Source organism: Balearica regulorum, chromosome 2 (genome assembly GCF_011004875.1).
Source record: "Balearica regulorum gibbericeps isolate bBalReg1 chromosome 2, bBalReg1.pri, whole genome shotgun sequence".
NCBI lineage: Eukaryota > Metazoa > Chordata > Aves > Gruiformes > Gruidae > Balearica > Balearica regulorum.
The window spans coordinates 57,538,718-57,558,665 of NC_046185.1; the positions used below are offsets into that span (position 1 = coordinate 57,538,718).

The following is a 19,948-nucleotide window of genomic DNA, read 5'->3' on the forward strand; positions in this document are numbered from 1 at the left end:
CAAGTGCCTCTAATATTAAAAAGGAGACAGAAGGAAACTTTGAGCACAGAACTGTTCACTGAAATTAGTTCATGAATATTACATGAGAGCTTTTTCAGGGACTTCAGTATGTTTTCACAAAGTAAGCTTGCAACAATAAAAAGGTGGCAGAAACAAGGTCAGGGAAAGAGAAAATGCCTTACAGTAATAGCTTGAAAGGATTTAAAGATTTTTCTCTCTTGGTTTCAGGCAGACAGTTCTGCTTTTCCCGGAGATAGGTGAAAGCAGAACTCAGTTCTGCAAGTGCCTGCCCCTGGACGAGGGAGCACAGTCCCGACTTCTTGTCACTCTGTGCATCGGAGGCAGGGGAACCACGGCACTGCTGCCAAATGAGAGCAGTCCTTAGCAATGCGACTACTGTCATGGCTAGAAACCCGGCAGTGTCTTGGCAAGTTTCCCCATGTTGCTCCATCTCAAGTGCCTTATATGAAAGCGGTATTTTTTTACCAGGGAAAGACCAGCTCTGTCCATGTGCCTAATGAGCTCTCAATTCCTTCAAAGAGGCTGTTGACACAGCTGCCAATTAACGCCATTTGTGATGTACACAAATGACTACAAAGTCTTTACACAGGTCAAACAGCACGTGGACGTTCACTCATTACTGTCATAGGTTAAATTTAAGCTGGTGACCGGGAACAGATGTGAAAGGTTCTTTAATCTTGAGCTTTTTCATGCAGTGCTGGAAGTATTTCCACAGAATTTTTTTGGAGAGCTATAGACCCCATTTATACCACTGAAAAACTGATCAAGGTGACCAAAGATCTGTGTTTTGACAGTGTCCAAGCAAAAGCCACTCTTTCCTGAGCACCTTTGACATAACCTTTCTCCAACTTGAGGTATTATTCTGTGATACAGAAGCTGAAGGAAGACTGTCAGTGCCCATGTTTCTGCACTGATCAGCCCTCCAGTATGAGAGGAGGAGCATGCCACAGACACCTCAGGAGCCATTGTTATTGTTGTGTGAGTCATCAAGAGTCAAAGGAAAAGGAGATGGATCTTCCATCCTACTGAAATGCATGTGGAAGTGGCAGGCAGGGCTAGTTTCTTCCTATGTTCCTACCTCAGAATCCCCAGATCCCTCTGGAATGCCCGTGTCACCTCCCCAGCTGATCCATGAGCACAGAGCATCTAAAGCCATGTTCTCAGGATGCACTTCTACTGCTATGCCTGTGCTTTAGCCTCAAATTCCCTCCTTCTCTGGTTCAGTTTTAACCTTCATTTGTGTCTGAATAGAGACATATGAATTCCTCTTCTGCCTTTAATTTGTGATTCCTTATATAACATGAAGATAAATATATTATAATGTCCAGCATCTTTTACACTGAGAAGAAGAATCCCATGCCGACTAATTGCTCAGTTTCTTAATGTGTGGTATTTAGTAACTGCATGCACAGGGAGGTGATGGTCTGTTCTTTAAAAAATGGAAGAAGGATTAATGCACACACGTCATCTCCATTCCAAGCACTTGGACAACAGATACCAATGTAAAAGAGGAGAGACCTTGACCCACTGACTTCAGAGCCAGGTGTCTACTACACCCTTCCAAAGCTGTTTGCACTTCTGACCTCTGCAGCTGTTAGCATCTCCCCACAATCATCTCGCCAAGCTGCTTCCATGCACATCTGTGTCTGACAGGCTTAAATCTCCAGAGTACTTGAAAAAACAGACAAGATGCAGAGACAGCATTAATAGGTGTCCAGTTGGTGAGGCTGATGTTTTCTTCCTTTATCAACATCAAGTCTTTTCCTGGGAAAACAACATTTTCCTGCTGTTAGATTCTGCACACAGAAACAGAAAAGGGAACTAGGGGAAAACTAGTAAAAACATACAGGAAGGTAGACTGTTTGTGCTGTTCTGTGGGTCTCATTTCAGGTTCATCTGCTATATTTTGTGTTCACAAGAAACCTTCTGGAGTAAGACTATGAAAAAATATCACCAAAAAAATCAGCTCTAATATAGAGAAACAGACCACAATTTATACCTCTTTTGCTCTATTAAAACACATTAGGGCTATTTCTGCTGTTTCCTGGCTGTTTTGAAGATGAGGCCACTCACATCAATGAATCTCTCCCTGATGCATTGATTTCATTTTACTTTGTTTCTTTTACTGGCAACCAGGTTAAAACACATATTTACACATTAATTTCTAAGATCTTTGGCTCAGGGAAACTAATCTACATCTATAGAAAAACAAACAGCCAACAAATGGATTATAGAGCAGTTGCCAAGGGTTCAGACTTGTGGCTGAATAATTTTTTCCTTTCAGTTTGGATACCAGCCCACAGTCCTGAAAATTTACACGGCAAGTATAAACAATGACCTCCACTTTGTCTATTCTATTGTAAGCACAACAGTGAAAACAACAAAATCATTTTGCTCAAAATCAGCTTTTCATCTTACTTACAATCCATACATTGATTTTCATAGAATCACAGAAAAATTTAAGTGGGGAGGGACCTCTGGTCCAACCTCCAGTCCAAAGCAAGGCCAGCCTCAAAGTTAGACCAAGTTTCCCAGGGCTGTCTCCAGTCAAGTTTTTACTGTTTCCAAGGATGGAAACTGCACAGTCTCTGCACAGCCTGCTCCAGTGTTCAATGACTCTCATTATAAAAAAAAAATAAACTCTAATATCTAACTGGAATGTCTGTTGTTGCAGCTTTATCCATTGCCTTTTGTCCTTTCACTGTGTGCCTCCAAAATGAGTGTGGCTTCATCTTCCTTATAACCAGACATTAGGTAACTGAAGGCAGCAATAAGATCCTCCCTTGGCCTTCCCTTCCTCAGACTGAAAAAACAGGTCTCAGCAGCATTTTCTACATCAAGTGCTCCAGCCCCCCGCCGTCCTGGTGGCCCTCTGCTGAATTCATTCCAGTAAGTTAATGGCTTTTTGCTACCATCTTGTAGCTATTTTATCTTGGTACCTTTCATAAATACTTACTGTAATCTAATGTGATGAAAATGGTTTCATGTTTAAATCTGTGGGTGAATCTGGTAATAATAACAAATGAATGATCATTGGTAGCAGCCAGGTATTTTGCAAACAGAATCTTAGTTCACTTCGTTCCTACATATGCCGGTACACCGTAGCACATCCACTCCAGGATGTGTTTTGAGAAGATTAGATACACGTCAAGTTCTTTGGCAATTAGTTATGTAAAGTGAGCCAGTTTATGAGAAGTCAGGTCTGTAGGTTAAAGACTAGGTGAAATTATCATCTTATTATTAAATGAAGGATTTTAACAAGCCTCTGGCAGTCATTACATCATGTATCACAAAAAATACGATGTCCCAATGACAAAAACCAAAAACCCAGACCTCTCAGAAACAGCAAGTAAGAAGCTAGAGGTGGTGTTGCAGGGAGGAACATAGATGCATTTTGATCCTGCAAGTGCCTACCTGTTCTTGCCAGGTTTGACTATTGTGTAACATTTGTCAACGAAATAAAGACCAAATTAAAGACTCATTTCAAACTGTGTGTGAAACAGATCTTCATTGGTTGTGGAAATGGCCTATTAATACACCTCATCTGAATTCTGATTCATATTTCCACAGATAAGACAACATATGTAATTGTGCTACTAAAATGTAGACATAATTTTCTAACATGATCTGGCAATAATAAAGCATTACAGTTTGAACAGTGGATCAGTGTTAAGGCAATTGCAACTCTCTGTTGCAGTTCAGCTCTCTTTCGCCAGCTATGGTATAGCAGTGACTAAACAGAAAGCAATTCCTGTATATTAGGCACTTTGAGACCAGCTATTGGAGCCAAACAGTGCAGTTAACCAAGGGATAGCATGCAAAAACAAAGGCATTTCTCATAATCTCATTGCTATGAATCAAATTTTGCGCCGAGGACTACACTAAATTTTGTTTATTTGCTTTTTTGGGTGTGTTTAGTAATATTTTACACTAGTGAAAGACTGAAGCCATCTATACTGGGTTCATTTCTATCCAGCTAGCAAACACATTGTCTGCATTAGAAATCCCAGACTCCTCAAAAAAGCTGTGTTTTCATCAAAGTGCAGGAAAATGCTGAAGATCTGTTTTCTTCTCTCTTCTGCAAATAAATTTGTCTTAAATTCAGGCACTAAATTACTGCTGATGGTTAAGTTCATGTTTTAAAATCTTTTCAGATGTGTTGTTACCTGGTACAATCTACCTAGACTTAGTCTCTTTACTACTTCTGTATGAGCTGTGAGTTTGTGGTTAGAATGTCAGCCACCGTTCTATGCACTTATTATTTTAATGGATGCAACGAACACAGATCTTTTCTTACATCTCTGACCTGACATTGCTCCATTACTTTTACAATTTAATCTAGTAATAAAGGGGAAAAAAACCTAGCCCAACTCCTTCAAGCTTTTTATCAATGATGTCAGACTGGAAATTACTTCTAGAGAATGTTGTATTCACTTCATAAATTGTAAATACATTTCATTATAAATTGCTTAGGAGAGCAAAAATTAGAGTAACATTTAAATTACATTCTCACCAGTATTCATTATGAAATAGCCAGACCTGATGTATATGTTCCTGCATACTTCATAAAAAATGATTATATCTGACATTTTTCTTCCTTTTCCTTAGTGAATAGGTACCCCAACAAACAGAACTATCTACTGCAAAAAGAGAACCCCCTTTCTCATTGATTTGCATTATTTTGAAAAAGAATCCATATATTAAAATATGAGAAGAGTAGAATTTAATTCCAAGGAACATGAAGAGATGGTATGACTATGAGCACACTTTTCAAATATCTACCTTCTCTTAGTAGTGAAACTCCTGAAGGAGGGACTAGAGTTTCTTCAAGAGTATTTTGTGAATATTCACTCAGGATGACTCTTCTGAAGAATTTGATTCAAGTTTCACAGGTCTCTGCCTCGAAAAGAAAATAAATTTCATGACTTGATTGCATGTTGGCATCTGAAAGAGAACAGCAAGGCAGAAAGGTAAGCTTCACTCATTTGAAACTGCCATTCATGTCAGAAAAAAATATAAAAAGCAAAAAGAAAAATTACAGAGACAACTCTCTTACTCGCACATTTTTTTACAAAAGGACTTTTTTCCACTTTCCCCTAAAAGAACAAATATTTACACGTCTAGACTTCTGAGAAGGAATTCTTCACATTATAGAAAAAGATAATTTTATTTTTGCTATTATAATCTAAGAAGCAAACCAAATGCTCATAAACAATTATATGTTTGTCACATTTCATGAGAATCAATATCTAAAGCCATATCTAAATTCAAACCTTAAAAGAGATCTCCAGCTCAAACTACAGCTTCCTTAGTTGACCTCTGGTCTAGCACCACCACATTGCTAATGGTCTACTTGCTCAATTAGTTTAACACTGAAAATTATTTTGGAAATTTGGTATTATCTGCTAACCTAAAACCTTAAAAAAAATAAAATACAAAACCTGAAGTATTGCGGTAAATGTCCAGAAAGTCAAAACTTCAAATAATAAAACTAGACAGCTAAATAATCTTTAATTATTAGGGCAAGAGAGCTTTATGTTATGTATACAATGCATAAAATTCTTACTAAACCTAGAAGAATTGTTTGCAATCACATCACAAATCCTCAAAATAAGATGAAAATATGTACACTAAACAGTTAGTCCTGTGCCAAGCAAATATTCATGAAACCATGTGAAGTGCTAAGAATTTGACTAACTGCTTCTATATGGTAACAATCATAAATTCTTATGGTAATGTCAAAATAATATCAACATGGAAAGGATTTGAAAAACCTCAATTTTCAAAATGAAAATTCAGTGCTACTTTTGTTTTACAGCTTTAATTAGACATTGCTATCAAGTATCTATGATACTGTTAAATACCATTGTATGCTAAGATAATAAGTTTCAAATGGAATACTGAAAATGTACCATACATTTTACAGTGGCATTAACTCAAGAGTTAAAAAAATTGTTATATGCAGATGTGTATTGACATTAGATCACTATTAGAATTTTAAAACAGACTAGATACAGATTCCAATTCAATTAAATCACAAACATCTCTATCTTATCCATCAAAGCTTAGGGTTTCTTCACAGCTGCTTCATTTCAGAGTACGAGGAAAAGAAGGGCCCATTTCTAACTATCCAGTAGATCTGGATCCAAAATTTCCACATGTTTGGATCCAACATTTGAGTCCTGGCCCACTTTTGCAACATGTCAGAGCAAAGCCATGAGATATTGAGTAAAAGGGGATTCTGGGATTCAAAAAAAAAAAAAAAAAAAAAAAAATTTAAATATAATTGAAAATATTATTAATTATCTCCTTTGCTTTATAACACATTATTTCAGTGTGTGCCCCAGGCATGACCCACTTCCTGATCAAAACATTTTGAAAAGGGACTGGGCTACTAAAGGTATCTGGGCATTTTGGTGATTCTGTTCTCTGGGGCAGCAAAGCTGAGCAAATGTTTGATTTATAACTTGTTTCTAATATCTCATCTAGCATAAACAGAATGTTTTGGCAAAATTCTCAAGAATGCATATTATTTTTTAAATTACAGTGTTTCTGCTAATGGATCATATTTCAGTAAGTGCTTCTGACTAACTTTTCAGACAGACAAGTTGATAAAGTGTTTAAAATTTATTTACTTAGGATTTATAACACACAACTTCCCTACTGGTATATACTAATGGGATGTTTTATTTAGTTTAAACTCATTTTTATGCTAGAGGAATGACCTCATGCTAAACTAAAGTGAACATGAGAATATACCATTGCAGTATGATATCACTGTCGCACTGTGACTCAGTGCAAGCCTAGACTGTATGATGATGCAATTGTGATGGCAGAGCAGTTCCAGTGAAAGTGTCTGAAGACCTTCATTATGACACTGAAAAAAAAAAAAAAAAAGACAATCCAGGTCAGTCAGTGTTTTAAAAGTCAATTAACATTAAGCAGTTATTATTAGTGTTTGATTTACACATGGTGCTTCACTTAACTATTGACATTCCACATGCCAAATCTTCTATTTCTCACCGTCACATGTAAATGGTCTGCCAGCACGGATGTAAAGCCATGATCAAAGGCATAATGAAGAGTTGTCTTTGGGCCTAAGCAAAGTTGTAATCCTGGTGTCTAGAACTGAAATGCCATTGCATTTAACTATCTGTATGGCACCTCCTCATATCTAATATTTTGAAATACACTAGATGATGAACATTCTTTACTGAATATACTAGTATTTTCCACTTCTGAAGTACATGTGCAGGCTTTTCAGAAGAACATGTTACCTACTTTCCAATTTTTTTCAAAATAATCTCCTTATGCTTTTATGCACCCATACAAAAATATGCAGTCTTCTTGCTCAACAATTTTTTCCAAGGAAAATACACAGTTTTCTCCCAGACGTTCTTTGAAATGGTGAAAACTCAGTGCAGTTTAACTGATGATTTGAATTTCCTAAATATTGCATATTTTACTGCAAATAAAAAGAAATTAAATGAAACTGCACTCTGGAGTATAGTTCTTTTGGTACTTTATTGTCTACATCCGTACAGACAAGCTAATATAAAAATTGGAAATGTGACATAATGGAATTAAAGTGCAATCAAGCTAAGCAATATTGGAAATTCTTCTGCAAAGTGAAAAACAAATTTGATTAAAATTAGCTCTTAACTGAAAAGTACAGGTCAGGTCCAAAAAGTGACTAAAAATGAAATTGAATTATGGTACCTCAGTGACTGCAAGCAAATGCACCATGTTATAGCTAAAGTCATAGATTCCAGACCTGTCAAAGGAAACAAAACCCCTGAGAGTTCTTGAGTCCATCCACAGGTATGCCTGTGTATTTTTTATGAGAAATAAAGATCCATTCCAATGGGTGCATGTAGGTGTAACAGATCAGATCAGCAATTCCAGAGTATGTTAAACTACTATGCTGACAACAGAAAGCTTTTGTGTGACAAGTCTCTCCTCCTTATGTATTTTTACCTCTACAGGAATAGAAGAAACTAAAAGGAATCACAGAGATATTTTTATTACTAAGACTTCTTTTGAAGTTTTGTTCAGAACACATAACGAAATTCTCTATGTTGAGTGAAGTGATGTCATTGTGATGTTTTCCGACTTTTTCAAATCACCCCAGAATGTTCTTCAAAGTGTACTGCAAGAGTTTAGAACTTTTTGCAGATGAAAATACTACTGCAGAATTCACATGGAAAGCAGTATCTATTTTACTTTGACTTTTTCTGCATGGCCATCACCACCTGAGAATAAACAAAAAGTATCTCTAATTTGTCTCAAAAAGTGAGTGATGGATTTTAAGGAGTCCTGCTAATTTCATTAAACTTTGTCCTAGGCTAATAATAATTCAAAAACTAATTTTTTCTAGAAAGCTTATTCTTTCTTCAAAAACTATTCTTCATCAGGAAAACTTCCAATATCAATGAAAAAAAAAAAAAAGCCTTTATTTTCAGTGATCAAAACCTAGCATTATTTACCTTGGAGCAATTTTAGCAGAGACAACAAAAACATTTTCCAGATTTTTTTCCATTAAGGAAAAAATATTCTCTGTTTCATTTTACCATCTCAAAGGCTGTGTCAATGTAAATGCGCAGCTCAGAGTGAAAATCAGTGGTAGGGAAAAGCAAGTAATTCTCTAAGTAACTAATTTAAATCACGTAAGAGACTGCTGGTTCTCCCTAACAGCTAGGAAATAAAGCTCATGTTGTGACAGGCAACTAATATGCAGCTATGGATTTTAAAAGTATGCAAATCTATTTTAACTACATGAAGGTTTTTGCAGAACATGTTTGCATCTTCATTGCAGTTGATAATGTCATGTCTCATAATCTCATACAATTACATTTAGGTGATCCAATGAAGGTGACAATTTTTTATCACAAATGATATACGCACAGATGCACAGAATTCTATGTACCTCACTTAGTTGTAAGAGCTGTATTTTATTAATATCAACCCATCTTAGTAACAAAATGCATCAATGGCTGATTGAAAGAAATAATGGACACATTATCCATCATTTTATAACATTGAGTATGCTATCCTGAAGATACGTAAGCTCTTTGCATAAAACAGTGACCAAAAAAAAGTTGACTGGAACTCCAAAACCAGCAGATTTGTGGTAGCATTATTTGATTTTCAAATAGTGTAGTTTATTTATTTACATTTTTAATCAATTTCACATATATGAATTTAAATCCAGAATATTCAGTTCAAGGGTATTGTCTAGTTGACCCAAAGGACCTATTCTCTAAAAGAAAGAAGATGATTTCATACCGCTTTCAGTACAATATCATTCTTAGGGAATGGCATTTTCTGCATCAAACTGTACAGTAATTTCTAATTTAATACAAAAATCTCTTGTAGTGGAGCAATCACATTTGGTGCTCTTTCACTTTCAGAACTATCATGCTAAATTCAAACACTCACTGACAGTATTGTTAATTGCATGTTTTACCGATCTTTTGCAGAGGTAGGGGTTACAGATGCAGTTAATATCTGAGGACTTTAATAGCATAGAGCTACAGTTATTTTTTCTATATTTTCTAACTTAGAAACTGTGAACCTCAGAATTAAGGTTGAAATTTAAATTTCCCTGAGCCCAATGGTGACTGACATGGCCAGCCACAGGTGTAGGACATGCAAAATCTGTTTCCAGGTTTCCCCATTCTACGACTAGACCTTACTTTAGTTAGTGCAGCCTAGACACTATGGCACACACATGGGTATGTCCAGGAAGGCATTTAAATTTTAAGGCCTTAATCCCAAACTGATTTCTACCCAGCATAGTTTATTGTGGCCTCTGATTTTGTAAAGAGACAATTGAGGACACCATCTAGACTTACTTAAGTCAATAAATAAATAAAAAAACACTGTTGACTTCATAACAGTGGTGATAAATTTATCTCAGGATTTTAATCAGACCTCAGGAAGGCAATTTTTAGCTGTGGCTTTGAATGCCGTCTATCTGAAGAGAGCAGCTGAATTCCTCAGTCAAGAGGCCTCTTTGCAAGGAGTTGACACAGCTCTCCAGGGTTTGGCATCCCAAGGAAGTGGCAGTAGCTAATGAGCAGTCCTGAGTCTGATGTCTGACCTCCAGAGACACTTAAGTGACTAGCATCCTTTATGCTCAGCACAAGGCTGCTCTGTATCCTCTTTAAGAGGCACATAAAACTCTCTCCTTACTTCTTATGCTGGAAGGTCGAGGGAAGTAACTCTGCCCCTGTACTCTGCTCTTGTGAGACCCCACCTGGAGTACTGCGTCCAGCTCTGGAGTCCTCAGCACAGGAAGGACAGGGGGCTGTTGGAGCAGATCCAGAGAAGGGTCACAAAAATTATCTGAGGAATGGAACATCTCTCCTGTGAAGACAGGCTGAAAGTGTTGGGGTTGTTCAGCCTGGAGAAGAGAAGGCTCTGGGAAGACCTTATTGGGGCCTTTCAATACTTAAAGGGGGCTTATAAGAAAGATGGAGACAGACTTTTTAGTAGGTGTGTAGTGACAGGACAAGGGGTAATGGTTTTAAACTAGAACAGGGTAGATTCAGACTAGATATAAGGAAGACATTTTTTTACGGTGAGGGTGGTGAAACACTGAAACAGGTTGCCCAGAGAGGTTGTAGATGCCCCATCCCTGGAAAGATTCAAGGTCAGGTTGGATGGGGCTTTGGGCAACCTGATCTAGTTGAAGATGTCCCTGGTCATTGCAGGGGGGTTGGACTAGATGACCTTTAAAGGTCCCTTCCACCCCAAACCATTCTATGATTCTATGATTCCATGCCTACCTTGGGCAGCCTGAGTTACCTTGTGTGAGCTAGATACTCATCCATAGCTACTGTGAGTCCTGCTGAGCAAGAGTAACATTTGCTTCATGTTGTCTATCTCCCTTCTCAAAGAAACTGTGTATGTACGTGGCATTTTCTTACTGTGTGTTACACATGAATTTCTATGAGTTTGTGACAGAGAAAATGAGACTGCAGAAGCTTGCCTGGAATTCAGTTTGGAAGATGATGAAAGAAAGGGAAAATCCCCTCTGCTTCAGTACCAAGATTACGGCAATTTTTCCAGCAAAGAGATTCTTATTTTCTTTTCTTTCTGGATAGATGATGTTGAAATAACTCAAAACAAAACAACAAAAAAAAGTCCTATCAAGGAACTAAAATGTTTCAGCTTAGGGCAGTTCCATTTGAAATGACAATGGAGAGAGGAAATATCAAAAATATCATACAAAACACTTATATCTTGTGAAAACTGCATTTTTCAGTAAAATGTTTGTTGGTCATGTTTTTCATCTGAATTTTTCCAGCAAGCCTTACTGTAAACGTATAGGATCTTAGGAGAGAAGGTCTAGACAAAAATTACCAAGAAATCATCTTGTCTGCTTCTATGTACTGGTGAAGTATCAAGGATAGGTATGAACAGAATAAAAATTCTTTGCAATCATAATGAAATAGTCTTTCCATCAACTTGTTCTCATCAGTTTTTGTGTCATCTACTACTAAGACAGGTCGTACCTTATGGAAGATATCTTGCACAAGACTGATCTGCTATTCCTGGGATCCTTACAAACTTGCTGTCTTTTTTTCTAGGGTTGGGAAAGGCAATCAGGAGGAAAGAAGGAAGGGAGAGGGATGAGTTCAAGTGCTCCCTGTTTAGAAAGATTTAAGACAATGTTCTTACAGACATTCAGAATAATTAGATATCAAAAATAGTTAAGTGCAAAGATCTTCATCCTCTTCTACACTGTACTGAAGATATTGTTGCAAAAGACATAACAAACTGCCTCTCCTACTACATCTGTGGACACACACACACACACACACACAAAAAGCAGTATACTGTCACAAAGGAGGAGAACTTTATGCTTCTTAAAGCTCTTTTTCTCCATATGCTACTTTCATATAGTCTTCCCTGGAGACATGTGAATTTTTGTCTGTAAAATAGATTTACTTCACTTTTTATTCTCACTAGTTTTCTGTAATTCAGGAAAAGAAAAGAAAACATGTTCTTATTGCAGCATTGTTAGCTTTATCCAGATGGAAAGCATAGATTTTCCTCTGTGGCATCCCAATGACCATGTGAATGGAAACACAGTGACAAAGTTAGGTAGTTTAATAAGCTCCTAAACCCATTTTAATTAAGGAAAGCCTACTGAGCTCAGCTTTTAAACATTTGTTAGCACATGTGATAACATACAAAGAAAAGATCCCTGTGTGTGCATCCTGATTCAAGACCTTGAGAACTTGGTACTATGTTCAATGTACACAGGTTCCAGCAACCAGAGTACAGGCGTTCTCTGTTCCTTTTGATATAAAAGAGACAAGATAGTATCTCATAATTTAAAACACTTCTGAATAAGTGAGCTAGATAAAAGCACTGAGTGCTTTTAGAGTTTAACCATAAAGGAGACTAAAAATCCATACCATGTTGGGTAAACATGAGTAATCTAAACCATTGGAAACATTGTTTATAAACAAAAGATTTCAAAATAGAGAAGCACTGAGAGTTCATAGAGTGCTGGAGAAATGGATCACAGTAACTAAAAAATAAGAAAACAAAATTGCCCTCATAAATAAGAACACAAAATGTACAGAGCTGCCTAAGATCCCTTAGTCATTCATTTATATCAGAATTGCTGGGCAGGTGGTGCAGTATAAAATTGATTTCTTAGATTAGCCATCAATGGATACTGCATACGTAGACTAGCCACATACGCAACCTGCAAAATCAATCTGTGTGCACTACTACGATATCAAAGTTTCTCCTCTGAAGGGCAAATCTAGCAATAAGAGTACAATATTTTGATGCTCCATTATCTTTGAGGGTACATCGTGTTTCTAAAATTAACATCCACTACTCAGTCATCAATGAAGAATGTGAAATAAATTTCTAAGAATCTTCGTCTTTATAATAACAGAGACAACGTTGACTCAAAACTGAAGAAAATGTACTTAAGGAAGAAAAGGAAATAAAGGATTCTGTTGAAAGACAGGAGAAGTTGGACTTACATTCATCACAGGTAGGGAAGCTAATTAACAAAAAATCTACCAGTAGCTGTTAGATTAACTGGACATTTGCCTGCTCAGAGGCAAGGCTGGGGATAACACTCCAGGGATGCAACAGAATGAATTGCAGCATTCAAACAGCAGACACACAGGGAGCAGAGCAACAAAGCTCGGGCCTGGCACTGCCTGCACACAAATACAGCAGGACAAATGCAACTGTTGCACTGGCTCCAAAAAAAGACTTGGTGTACCTGGCCATGGACTGTTACGGGAAAGATTTACTTGCTTGCCAGCACTGCTAAAAAACACTGATGAGGAGGTAAAATCCTCAGCACTGATCACAGGCAATCTGTGCTACTCAGTTTCAGAAGCACAAATGGCAATTACCTACCTTCCAGAATTCTTCTGTTTTAATAGAGCAGACTAAGCAGATATTATCTGAATGCCAAAACTTTCAAGATGAAGACACATCCATCAACAACTTAATCTGTGTCCTCTGGACACAGAGGTCCTGCTCAAAATGTGTATACTCACAGTCCTGCTTTTAATCAGTGATGACACAAACCTGGAAAGGGCTGAAATGTGAAGACTTTCATCGGGACACATGATGAAGAGCTGCCTGTGCTCAGCTGACACACTTCTGACCATGTCAGACCAGAAAGAACTGAAAAAAATTACTGGTACAAAAACAATTTGTTGACACAGTCAAGAGGAGGAAGCACAATTTTGACATTTCTCCTGCACAAGAAACCTGGCAGCAGCCTGGCAGCAGGCTAGAGGGAAAACTGCACAGGAAGAGGCTGGACAGCACAGCAGAATGGCACAGGAGGAGGATGAAGATGCTGCACACCAGTGTGCAAGGCAGTGCCAGAAGGAAAGAGCAATGTGAAAATCTGTGATCTTCAGACAAAGTGATGAAGGCACTGTCTGATACAGGGAAAGGCCTTTGTTACCAGCATGTATAAAAACAAGACTCACACAACACAGTACTACCAAACTCCTTCCTGAATCTGCAGAAAGACAGACATCCAACTGACATCATGTGGCACCAGTCCCTTAGGCCTGAAATAATTGGTGTGGTCAATGAAGGTCTTATCAAAAGATCACAGAAACAAATAAAGGGCTTTCTGTTGCCTCTCCATGGGTCTTGGATCAGGCCCAGCAAGCACAGTTTATCATATGGGTGTACATATGTTCTGATGATGTCATACTCATTGGGAGCATTCATATAATTTTAAAACAGATTGAAAAAAACCCCACTTAGTTCAAATTTTCCTTGTATCTCACTTTTCTATAAAATAGCTCAGTCCCAATGTTTGTGTCAGGGTCTTGCATGCACCAATGGGCCTTAATGGCCCCAGCCCAGCCTAACCTGGGATCCCTACCCACATACCTGCTGTCTCTTGGTCCAGGAACCCAATTTCAGCTCAGCACTGGGCAGCTGGTCCCTGCCTGAGCAGTACCACAGGAGTGCCAGTCCCAAGCCCTGTCTCTAGCTCTGTCTCCTGCTGTTATTTACTGTACTCCCTGGATGAACCCCATCCCAGGTTCATCACCTCATCTTGTCTGATGATTGCTGACTGTCCACAGGACTTGTCACTGTCACCAACGTGGCCTCGCTCCAATGCTGTGGGATTGCACCTTCTTGGTGAGATCCCCTGTTTCTGGGTTGCCCTTTGCTCCCAGGTCATCCTCCTTTGTAGAACAGCCTGCCCTTACCACTCCATGGCAATTGTAATTACACCAAATGCACTCTTAAATGAAAAATCTCTATGAAGGGTCAAACCCCAGAGAAGAAAAAAAAATGCTTGTGTTGCCAGTTCAAGAGGAAATGAAGTTGCACATTTAATATGCAGGCAAGAGAACTGCTGTGACACCTCCAGATACTCCAGACTGCGTAAAAAATCAATTCAGACTGAAAGTGGGCAAATTAATACCATGGAATACAGTGGTTATACTGTATAATCTGTATAAACATTAAATGTCTTTCCCCACCTTTCAGCAAAGATTTAATACAGGAGTCTGTGGTGAGCTGACATAATACTGAGATTTCATTTTATTTATAAAATACACCACAGATCATTTATTAATACATGAAGGATCATAAATAATTAAAACAGGTCTGTAATTGTCAAAATCAATGCACAAAATATAGTAGCTGATTTTTGCACTTACACTGTGTTTATTCGCTTACTCAGTAATTTGGAAAAGTCTAATTCACAATGGACTGCATCAGTAATTATGTTCTTCCATAAATATATTTTATAACATAAATTATCTGTTAGTAATATAAATCTAGAGAGTCAGTCATACCCTGACAAATTCTCTCTTGTCTTCCAAAACAAAACCAAATCTCACCAGTGTCTAAACCTAGAAGTTCTTGGTTCATGGAAAATTTCTCATAAAAGTCAATGGTGACAGCAGATTAAATCCAACAGAAATTTTACATGAATGAGGACTTTGTGAAACTTATAGATGAATTTTTTCTTGTCATCACACAGAAGAACGGATAAGAAATTCCCTTCCCTCCTTCTTCATTACTCTATTTTGCAAATCTGACGCCAGAGCAAGCTACGAACAATAATGTATGCAATTTGGAAAAAGCTGCACACTGAAAGAATTTTTTTTTTTCACACAGCGTGATTTATTTTACAAAACTTAGGAATGGTACTAAGTTTCCTAGTGTGTTACTTACTTACCAGAAAATTAGTTATTAACTATGTTCAGAGGTGCATGCATGTCTTTTTTATACAGCATCCTTCTAATGTTCATTAACTGTGGTCTTAGGGGGATGGACACCCAAGAGATGGTGTGAGGGGGAAGGGGAGGAGGAAGATAGAAACCTGTCCAAGTCGTCCTAAACAGCAGCCAACCAATTAATAAATTACAACCTGTGAAAGGGCATCAACCACAGCCCTGTCCTTGTATACCAGCTAGCTCCGAGGAGGCATTCTCTCAGGGCTCTGGCATAACTGGGGGTAGCTGGACAGCTACCAACGCAGGAGGAAGGATGTCTGTAAGCCCCACTGAGCCTAGAAGAAGCTTTTGGCCCTACATTAAATTTTAGCAACTCAAACACAGGACAAATCCTCCACAAGAATAAATCTATGTAAATACACTGACTGCCATGGAATGGCAATGATTTAGAGTAGTTAAGATCTGAGCTATTCATTTTACAGTGTATTTTGATTTCAAAATCCGTTTCATTTGTGCACCTCTGGTTGAACTATGTTATGACTTAGTCATTCTTTGGAAGTAGCAACCACAGCCATGTCATTTCATATAAGTTATGACCCAATATAATTGACTTCAAAAACTTCAGTGTAAAATATAACTGTAAGAGCTTGAAAATAAAAATAAAAAAAAAAAAAAAAACCAAAAACCATTGTCAAGAACCTTCCCTTAACTAGTGATGTTGAGGTTATAAGACCATTTCCAAGCAAAATCTTAAAAACACTCTTTTTCATAGTATTAATGCAAACCTTTTGCTGATAGAGTGCAGGCAGCAAAACCAGAAAACACCTGGTTTTTCTCCTAGATGATTTTTGGACTTCACTTTCTCCAAAGTCTCTCACATCTGGGCTGTTTTCAAGTCTTGCTAGTTTCCCTTTGAAATATCTCCAAATACAGTCTGTTCTCCCTGTCAAGATTTACCCGGTCACTACTCATCTCACATCCCAACTGTTCTGTATTCCAGGTGTTAGCCTTGTTTCCCAGTATTAAGCTGGCTTCCCCAAACCCATTCAAAATGCTGCTGTCAAAATTACCTTTCTGCTTTATGACTTTCATCATGATGACTCCTTTGCTTCCTCATTTATCTTTCCAGCTAGTAAAAGTTCTCTACCTATTTAGGGCTCTTGATGTTTGGGTTAATTGAGATAGTCTTTGTGCTGGAAATAACAATAACCCTCCAGACCTTTTTTAGCAAATCAAATGCAATATAAAGCATTTCTTGGAAAAAAAAAATAATTCTGATCTAGGTGAAAACAGTCCAGTTAAAGAGCCTTCAATCATTTAATTTAATTTCTTCCCTGTTACCATTCTTTAAAATGAAGATGAATGACGATATTTCCTTGCACCTTCGGACACACACAAAAAATGTTATTTCAATAAGAAAAGCAATAGCATCCTTCATAGTACGCAAGCACCTCTTTTCAGGCACTGCAGGACTACTTATAAGGACTTAGAAGGACTTCCTTCTCTAGGCAGGGAAGCTGTGCAGTCTCCGTCCTTGGAGATACTCAAAACTTAACTGGGCACAGCCTGGAGCAACCTGCCCTAGCTGACCCTACGATGAACCAGGGGATTGATGATGATCTCCAGAGGTGCCCCTCAACCTCAGCCATTCTGTGATTCTGTTAAGTCTCTGCTCCAAAGAGGAACAGCTCAAAAAAAAAAGCCTTGCCTCCTAAAAGCCTTGTGGTGAGCATCATGTTCTGTGATATGAGAGTCCAAAGCAACTGGTTCAAATCAGGAAAGCAGGGCAGTGCCCAGACCAAGATGTGGCTGTCCAGTCCAGGGGGACACTCTCTTCAGAGCAAGGCATCTCTCTATCCCTGAAACACCCCATGCAAATCCTGTCTCGTGAACTTTTTGAAAAGGATGCATTTCTGTAGAAAAATACTGACTTGTCAAAACAATCTGCTACAGATATTCCAGTCAGGTACATGGAATTTCCTCATTTCCTTCTTAAACATATTCTGAAGCTTGTGTCATTAATCATTATAAATCATAGATAGATTCTAAAAGTGCAAAAGCAACATGACCACAATATAAACTTCCATACATCTATCTTATATAAAATGTGTTTGTGCCATTAACACAAGCTAGGGAGGACATGTTATCCAAGCCTCATAACCACAGGAATCCTTTTCTTTATTAGGCTTACCTCCTCCTGGTAAAATGGAAAGGGACAGTCTTATGCTATTATGTAGCTTCATTACACAGAAACTGTGCATCTCGCCTGTAAATGAACTTCCTGATTTTCTATAATCTTGTACTCTCCAATATAATTTGCAGTCTTTCTTCTACTTCATTTTTCTTTTTAATCATGTTCTTTTCACTGTTTTCTCAAGGTTATACTGAAAAGGTGTCTCTGGAATGCATTTTGATGTATTCATCAAAATTCATCCTTTGATAGAATCCTAGAATCACAGAATCACTTAGGTTGGAAAAGGTCTTTAAGATCATCAAGTCCAACCGTTAACCTAGCACTGCCAAGTCCACCACTAAACCATGTCACTAAGCACCACATCGACACGTCTCTTAAATACCTCCAGGGGTGGTGACTCAACCACTTCCCTGGGCAGCCTGTTCCAGTGATTGACAACCCTTTCCATGAAGAAATTTGTCCTAATATCCAATCTAAACCTGCCCCGGCACAGCTTAGGCCATTTCCTCTCATCCTTTCGCTTGTTACTTGGGAGCAGAGACCAACACCCACCCGGCTACAACCTCCTTTCAGGGAGCTGCAGCGAGCGATAAGGTCTCCCCTCAGTCTCCTTTTCTCCAGAATGAACAACACCAGTTCCCTCAGCTGCTCCTCATAAGACTTGTGCTCTAGACCCTTCACCAGCTTCATTGCCCTTCTTTGGACACACTCCAGCACCTCAATGTCTTTCTTGTACTGAGGGGCCCAAAACTGAACACAGTACTCAAGGTGCAGTCTCATCGGTGCCAAGTACAGGAGGATGATCACTTCCCTCGTCCTGCAGGCCTCACTATTTCTGATACAAGCCAGGATGCTGTTGGCCTTCTTGGCCACCTGGGCACACTGCTGGCTCATATGCAGCCAGCTGTCAACCAACATCCCCCAAGTCCTTTTCCACCAGGCAGCTTTCCAGCCACTCTTCCCCAAGCCTGTAGCGTTGCATGGGGCTGTTGTGACCCAAGTGCAGAACCCAGCACTTGGCCTTGTTGAATCTCATACAGTTGGTCTCGGCCCATCAATCCAGCCTGTCCAGATCTCTCTGTAGAGCCTTCCTACCCTCAAGCAGATCGACACTCCCATCCAACTTCATGTCATCTGCAAATATACTGAGGGTGCACTCAGTCCCCTTGTCCAGATCATTGATAAAGAGATTAAAGAGAACTGGCCCCAAAACCAAGCCCTGAGGAACACCACTTGTGACTGGCTGCACACTTGATTTAACTCCATTCACCACAACTCTTTGGGGCCAGCCATCTAGCCAATTTTTTATCCAGTGAAGAGTACTAGCACTCACTGTTATCTGGAGCTCACTGTCAGGAGTTACATTTATTCTGGACTTTCAAGGATTCCCCCAGCACCACTGTCCTGTTACCCTTCAGGTCACCAAGTAGGAAAAACTAATCTTCCATTGAAGACACTATCCTGGCACTATCAGGCACAAGAGCTCTGATGTCATGCATGTTCTGACATTGTCTTGCTGTGACTCAAAGATTAAATGTTATTTCTGAAGATAATTTAGAAGTATGTCCTTTTATTATAGACCAAAAGAAATAAGTACTTGGACAAAAGTAAATACTTGTTCCTGTATACATAGGTGGATATAGTTATGACTTTTTGAGTGTGTAGTACAAACAACATGAAATATAGCCAGATGTGTTTGTGTCTTTTTATATTACTGCCAAAGCTTATTAGCCAAAGCTGCTCCAAAGGAGTTAATCCATGAGAGTTCAAACACAACAGATAGTAGCTGAGAGCAAGAAGCTAAAATCATTGCATTGCGTACTGTTGCTGTACGTAGAAGTGCTCTGCACAACTCCCAAGTCATAACTTTGAAGAGACACTGACACATGTTTTGCTGGAGAGGTGTAGTACAGCACCACACTCTTCACGTTTGCTTTATTACAGGGCTTTTCTCAGAGCAGACTTCCAGTTGAAATGCTAGAATGGAGAGGTTGAACTGCTGCAGCAAACCAGACACAGCAGTAAG

General features: G+C 38.6%; 1 long non-coding RNA gene across 1 annotated transcript; it reads left to right on the plus strand.

The window, feature by feature from the left end:
• Positions 1-2,772: 2,772 nt before the first annotated feature.
• Positions 2,773-13,577, plus strand: LOC142600402 (uncharacterized). Its single transcript, XR_012833873.1, has 4 exons — positions 2,773-2,910; positions 4,630-4,991; positions 11,616-11,742; positions 12,944-13,577. It is a non-coding gene; the product is annotated as an uncharacterized LOC142600402 (long non-coding RNA).
• Positions 13,578-19,948: the final 6,371 nt, after the last annotated feature.